The following is an 8,104-nucleotide window of genomic DNA, read 5'->3' as shown; positions in this document are numbered from 1 at the left end:
CCAAGCAATTTTAATCAGGTGTAGTCTGTGAGGTATTCTAAGTATTGACAAGCTGCATGGCACTGACCTCAGCAAGTAAAACTGTAGTGATGGATGTGGGCCAGAAACTTTTGCTTCCCCAAGGCTGCAAAACAAAGGTGCAGATGCCTGCTGATAATCTTCTCTGCTTGGACAGTGACTTCCCCTGAGCACAACGCACAATCAACTTGAAAATGCCATAAACTGGGATGCTGGGTTAACCTGCAGCATGTGAAAGATTTTGTTGGGGCCTACATACAATTATGGCCTACCTTCATTTCTGTTTTCAGCTTCAGTAGCATTAGACACTCTTAGTAAGTAAATTAGTAGATATTATGAAATTAAAGCTGAAGCTGCTGCAAATCTAGATAATGATGATAGGAATCTCCTCATCCATCATATTTTACATTTATAGGCACATAATTATGTGTGTATAGTTATGTATATAAATGTATGCAAAATAAAATATGTTAAATACTGTAATTTTACTCAATTTCATTCTATTGTGATCAATAATAATTTTTTGTTTAATTTTAAATAGAAATAATCATATAAATCACCATGTTTTTAGGAGATCATTACTCAGATAGATTAATAAAAATATTCTAGGTCCCTCGACTAAATTTAGAGGGATCAGAATCAGAATCCACATGCATTACTTTTGTCTTACTTGAAAAGTGCAAAGACCAGCCCTTAGTGCTCAACTATTAAGTTTCAGGGTAATGTCTAGAATTTGGTATTAAAACTAATTTCCACAAAGATTTATTGCTACATTTTACCAAAACAGAGCTTTCTTATGAAAATAAGGATTCTTGGTTATAAACAAATGATTTAACCACAATCAATGATGAAGTAAAAATCCCAAGTCTCAATTGAGTACTCTAGCTTTACCCACACAGTTCTTAAACCTGGAGAAATGTTACTGTCTTTACTATTGAAAAATAATTGTTGACACCAAATGTATTATGTAAACACAAAATAAACTCTGTGACTCTTCAGTCCTTTCAAGTATGCAGCTGCACTGGATCAATTTAAGGAGTTACAACTAACTGGAAGGAAGTAATATGTCAAAGAATAAGGAAGATCATGCCTTTGACAAAGTGCTTTCTTTGTATTAATTGTGTTCTAAGCAGACAGCTGATGAAAGAAAGGCAGTAATGTTTAAAGAAACCCTGAAAGTCTAAATTGAAAGCAAAATTATTTGAAAAAGATGGAAGAGATTTGATCCTTTACACAGTCTGATGGAAAATTAAAGCAAACAATTATTTCATTCTTGCTGTCTGGTAAGACAGTGATCATTATGAAGCAGTTGTCCAGTTTTAAAATCCAGACAGTCAGCATTTGTCTACTTGTCATGTGTATTAATACTCTCCAGTGGATGCTTTAGTCAAGTGGAAATAAATTGCTAAGTCCTTGTTCTGTTTCAATTTGATATTTGCAGACTGCATTGTGGAATTTCACTGTTCCAGCACTATCATAATTTTTTTGAGTTCTGTTAAGATTGATCTGTGGCTTGAAAGCTATTTCTGTTTCAAATTATATTATGTATTATATTTAAATATTTCTACATGATCAAGTGAAAAAATTGTCAACATCACATACTTTCTAAAGTTACTGTCTTCCAAAAATTACTGCTTTGATTTAATATTAAGTATATTTTCAAAATCGACAACATTAATTTGTCTTTTGTTTCTTTGTTTCTCTTATTTTGTTCTTTACTGTAAGTCCCATATCCAAGCCAACAAAATATACTGTGATATAGTCTAATATGTCAAATCTAGCCCTTTGTAGTGGATGTACTACATTAATTTCTTCAATCTACACCTCTCTCTAAATGAAGGCACCTTAGAGACTACCAGATGACAAAAGCATTTGATTCTTATGCAGGCTGGAAACAGCTTCAAAAATCATGACTGCTCCCCATCAGATCACATGGCACCCAGCCTTTGAGTTTTGAAGGAAGAACTTGATGATGTCCATGTCAGTCCCAGTGCCAGACCTCAAGTGCTCTCAGTTTAGTGGTGCCATGTCACCCATGAGGTCTCCCCAGGAACTGAAAGGCACTCATGTCCAAAACTGATTTTAGTCATGAGGATGATGAAGCAGTCTAAAGGGTCCAGCGCCCCAGCAAAGCATTCCCAATGAGTGAGCACACACACAGTGTGTGTGCCCCTGCTTTGGAGCATGCAGTGGCCTACAGGCCAGCTCTAGGCTTTACAGTAATAAATAATACCAGCTCTATAAGTGAAATGAGGTTGATTATATGATTACCTTGCTTACGTAACTTGACCAGTAAGGCCCATAAGACCTCAGGCCCAGGCTGTTGGGGATTCAGACTGCTATTGGCTGGTTGGACAGGTGGAAACTAGCTCAACCAGTGAGGATTAACTACATGAGCCTTCTCATCTATATTAGGAAAGAGGTCTCAATAAAGGTGGCTGTTGCTGCATGACTTTCATGTGTTCATCATGTTCCTTCCTCTGACGCATCATTGTGACTGACATCTGGTAAGCCCAACATGATTTCAACAAGTATCCATGTGTAGAGTGGAGGAATAAGGAAGACAGCTAGAACAGTTGCTTGCAGCATGCAGAGCTACTACCTGTGAAGTGTAGAGCTGCAGAACCTTGGCAAAGGCAGTGTGTAGAGCTGCTACCTGCAGCATGTAGAGCTGCAGAAGATGGTATGGAGAGCTGTTTCTGGGTCTGGACCTCCTTCTCTTTTGAGGACTTAAGAGGAAGCTGCCAGGATGAGAACATGGGACTCTACACCAGCAGAGCCTACCTTTCAGGTATGGACATTTGTGCTAAAGAAATGAAGTCTCAAGTATGACAACTGTGCTCTAATTGCCCTGCTAATGTGGTGGAAAAGCCACAAACTGGATATGACTGAAGGGGAAGAGGCCACTTTAGATTTTATATGTGGCTCTAGGCTGGCAGGCTCATACTCCAGGCAGGGTCCATTGACAGCCATGAGGCTGCCATTGGCATTATTAAGCCATGGAGACGCACAATGGACCCACTATGGCAGCTACAGAGGGAGGGGGTGCCACAGACACCTTCAGAGATGAGTGAGGAGAACCGAGTATCAGGATGGCCACTGCTCTGGGCATGCAGGGGAGCAAAGTGGCCACATGGAACCGAGCTTGCTGTGCCACTCTGGGACACCTCACCTATGGAGCGCCCTGTGGCCACTATAGGCTGGCTTGTCACCCCATGCCAGGACATACAGACAGTTAGATGTGCCCCAGCTGATCCCGGCCACTCCAGAGCAGACCCTGACTGTGGAAGAGCTGTGCCTAGCGCCAGACCCAATTCGTGGGCGGATCGAAGAAGTATGTCACTGTTGGTGCCTGGATACCAGCAAACATTATATCCAGAAGCAGAAGCGGACTGCAGGGTCCAAAAGTCACTGCCACCACTGTGCACATGCCGCTGCTGCAACAGCTAAAGTTACCTGTTGGAATACCTACTGGCTAGGGTCACTGAAAGCTGGAAGCACCATTTTTCTGCAGAGCCTCAAGACAAAGCCATCATCAAACAATTCCTTCAACTATGGGGCATAAAACACCACACAGGTATCCCCCATTAAGCAACAGAGCAAGCCATTGTTGAACATGCCCATGGCATGTTCATACATTTTCTAAAACGTATTTTAGAGAAACAAAAAAAAGGGGAATGTGTGGCAAGACTCCACAAAGTAGAGTTACCAAAGTAGTTTACACCTTAAACTACTTAACGATCCCAGAGAAATCCTAGAACCAAACAATCCTGAATTATTTTCTATCCTTGCAGTCATATGGTGATGCTCAATTACCTAGGTCTAAGGTAACAGTAAAAAACTTTATTAGGAATAAGTGGGAAGGTCCATAAGATGTCATTACATGGAGATGTGGATATGCATGTATTTCTATGGACACTGGAACACAGTGGATACCTGCCAGGTGTGTCTGTCCTGCCCTACATCATGCTCAGGACCAGAGACAATATCCCCATGCAGATATTGAGGAGCAGTGACTTAAACAACCTGTGCACATACCACCCAGAGAACTGGAATTTCTTGAGATGACAAGTCCATTTAAGGATTTTATCTATTTATGGACATCAAGGTTTTATACATATTTAAATGTGAGGACTTGGCTTGAAAATTTTGAGACAGATTGGAAGGCGCCCACAGGGATTCTCAAAGCCCAAGTCCTGGCCCTACACAAGACATCCACAAGAATCACAACATGTGTCTGGGAGTGTTGTCCAACATCTCTTGAGTTCTATCAGGCTGGTGCTGGGACCACGTCCCTGGGGAAGGACAGCTGGTTTGGAAATACTACAATTCATTGAAGAATTCATCATTGTCATTGTCCTGCATAGGAGGGTTTAGCATTCAAATTATTTGATTGTCTTAAATCATGTGCTTGTAATACTTTCATCTTCAAAGTATGAAAGTTCTTTTTTTCTTAAAAGATGTATTTTCATAATTATGAATTTTCCTGGCATTTTCTTTGCAAATTCTTTAAGATTTTGAATGGACACTATTAAGCTTTTAACTGGATCCCAAAGATTAAAGCTAAATAACTTAATGGTCTCCAATTTTCTGACTGAAATATTCAAAAAATTATAATTACTTTTCTTTTTTGTTATTCATCTAAAACCTTTTTATAGGCTAGTGGTGTTTGGTGCTTCTAATTACATAAAAATCTTAAATTTTTTTGAAAACTAGGTTAGAAATTTTAAAAAAGCCCCAAACCTATATGACTATAATAAGATGAACACTAAAAACTTTTTATAAACTGTTTTATAAAATAACAACTTCAAATGTTATGAAATAACGTCTAAAAGAATGAAGATTATTTTATGATGTTATCTTGTCATTTCAATATAAAGTAGAACTACACAACTTCTCTCAACAGTTATTTACAAATTAACATTTTGTTCAAAGGAATTTGGATATGTGTTTCTTATCTGAAAGGATTGTTTTACAGAGCAAGTATGTCTACTTTTTCCAAGAGCTTGACATGTTCACGATGTAGACTGCATTAATATTAGAAACAGGCTGAAACAAAATCTTCACTGCGATGGTCCTGAAAGTATGAGAACATTATATTTTGGTTTGATTCTAATGTCAGACCCATCCTTTTCTAATGGAGGTAAACTAAAATGTTGACCTTTGTGGAACTTGGATTCAGAGATGATTCTTTTTTATTCAGCACCATCAATAATCATATAACATTAATAGATTGGTCAGTGAGAAGGCAGACTAAGCTTTTAAACCTTTTAGGTTATTTTTGGTTCCTCTTCTGTGCAGACAGTAGCTTTACTTCAAAAGAATACTAAGGAAATAAAAAATACATTAAAGTCGTTGCCTGTCTTGTTTAATGGAATAAACAAGAGGAGTTTGTTGTTGACAAATATCTGAATAAGAGTTGTTAGTGTGTCCAGGTTGCCAAGAAGGCCAGGGACATCTTGGCCTATATCAGCAATAGTATGGCCACCAGAATCAGGCACTTCACTCTCCCTGCTGTAGTGGGCACCACTGAGGCTGTGCCTTGAGTACTGTGTCCAGTTTTAAACCCCTTATGACAAGAAAAACCTTGAGGTCCTGGATAAAGTCCAGAGAATGGCAGTGGAGCTGGTGAAGAGCCTGGAGCACAAATCCTACAGGGACCAGCTAAGGGAGCTAGGGGTGTTCAGCCTGGAGAAAAGGAAGATGAGGAAGGACACTATTGGTCTCTGGAACTACCTGACAGGAGGGTGTAGCTAGGTGGGGGTTGCCCATTTCTTGTGTGTAACAAGGAACAATGGGCAATGGCATCAAATTGCACCCGAGGAGCTTTACATTAGATATTAGAAAGAAGTTTTTTCATAGGAAGGAAGAACACTGAAAAAAAGAACAAACTGCACAGTAAGGTGATGGAATCACAATCTCTAGAACTCTTGAAGAACGTGGTTCACATGGCACTTGTGAACATGGTTTACTGGTGAATATGGTTGTGGTGCTAGGCTGATGGTAAGACTTGATGATTGTTAGTTTTTTCTGACATTTGAAATTCTATGATTCTATGAATAAAATAATTTAAAAAGATATCTGTGTGAATACCTTCTCACATATTTGTGAAATATAAGATAAGCAAGGAAATCACCAATAACACATCTCCACTTTTAAGTTTGTTTTTTTTTCCTTTGAACCTTATTTCAGATTCATCTTCATATACAAATGACAATTTACATTCTCTATTTGCAAAAATTTGTCATCATAATACTACTGCATGAGAAAATGTTCATACTTTTATGCAGATTTTTTGACTGTATATCTTTTGTTTTAATGCTTTCCTGCTTTTGAGCTAATTTGGTCCTGGAAGAAGTGCAAATTAATTTGGTCTAGGAAGAAGCAAAATTACCCTATGTAAAGCTATTTTAATAATACCTGTAGCCTAGATGAAATGAGAAAACTTCAAAAAAAAAAAAAATCCAAGAGAGTCAATATCTGACTCCTAGACGACTTTGATTAACATTAGAAATAACCTTTTAAGCCATCTGGTTGTCACCTAACATACATGTATAAAAAATATAGTACTTCCACTTTTTAGAAGTTTATATGATAATTTTCTTTGGTTTCATTCATGTCACCTGAAATTGCAGTACCATCTCGCCAAGTTGCTGTGGGCAGGGGGAGATGCTTAAGCAAAGTTGTGCCCATAAGAATTTTTCCAGAAATTCATTCTACATATGTACTTTTTTTTTTTAAATTTTAACATAAAAAATTACTCAAAGGTATTTTAAAGAAAATACTACTGCATAAAATTCAGATAAAAATTTTAATGAGGAATTGCTTTGATTTCAAAATAGTGGATGTGCAAAGTATAAAGAATGCTTTTCACCAGGAATACAAAATAATCTGTGCAAATAATACATTCAAAAGGTCAAATATGTTAAAACACCTCTGTTTTTAAAAGTCAACTCCACAACAAATTTTCTGAACCATTTACAATATAATAATTACTTACAGAGGAGTCTCTACAAATAACTTAGGAGAAGAAATGCTCAATTTTTTGATAAAAAAAAATTTATAAAAGTTTTAGCTGAACTGAGAAAAACTTATTGGTCAAAAAATATTTGTCTATTTTCAATGAATGCAAGTAATAACATTGTTGGCCATGTTTTGCATTAAGATATTGAGATGAGTTTTCTTACAGGACCATAAATCATTCATAACTCATGTGAAAGAATTTGTAGGCTTATGAACTTTCATGGTCGTTTTAGTGAACACTGGCCAAATTCCAAATTTACAAGCACACACAAATCTATATTTATTTTGGTTCATACTGTAATCACATCCATCCTTCAAGAGATCAAATGATCTATGTTGAATCATGTCCTTGAAGCTGCACCATTTAGAAGCAAGAGAAAAATTCAGTGTCTCATCTGTAGATTACCTGATTCTTTTGAAATCAAGGGAATATTTTTGCATGGCAAATACATTTGTGAAAACTGCTTATGCCTGTGTTAATATGTGAGTATCTTGACACAGTTTAAGTTTTTCATACTTTGAATTTCTTCTAAACAATACACATAAAAAGTAAAAGTTCAGGAGTTATAACTACCCACATTGCATTCAGAAAAACTACAACTGATGTATATAGTATCTTTTGTCTCCTGTGTTTTTAATAACAAAAGAAATAAGCTATAAATGCTTAAAACTGTGAACATAAATAATTTCTGTGAGCACACCCTTTCTACTGAGCTGCAGCATTTACTCTTAATGACATTTTTGTCAGAATTACAAATGAGGTGCCAGAGTTTTTTTGGTTTTGTTTTTTTTTTTTTTTTTTAATTGGGCTGGTATTTTTGGGGGGTTTTTTGTTGTTGTTATCATGCTGGCATGGTAGCGTGGAGGAAGGTTTTAGAAAGGCCTTGGGAATGGTAAACTGAGGAAAAGGATGCATTCATGTATGCCCCATTGTTTTAAAAAGGCTTTGGGAATGGTAAACTGAGGTAAAAGATACATTTATGTATGCTCCACTGTTTCGGGAAAGTCCCACTTCAGCATTCCTCTGTAGACCCCCTTCTCCCCACCCCTGAGCAGTTCCTAT

This window comes from Lonchura striata, chromosome Z (genome assembly GCF_050655825.1).
Source record: "Lonchura striata isolate lonStrDom1 chromosome Z, ASM5065582v1, whole genome shotgun sequence".
Taxonomy (NCBI): Eukaryota; Metazoa; Chordata; class Aves; order Passeriformes; family Estrildidae; genus Lonchura; species Lonchura striata.
The sequence above is the reverse complement of the archived record's forward strand: the minus strand, read 5'-3'. Positions refer to the sequence as shown.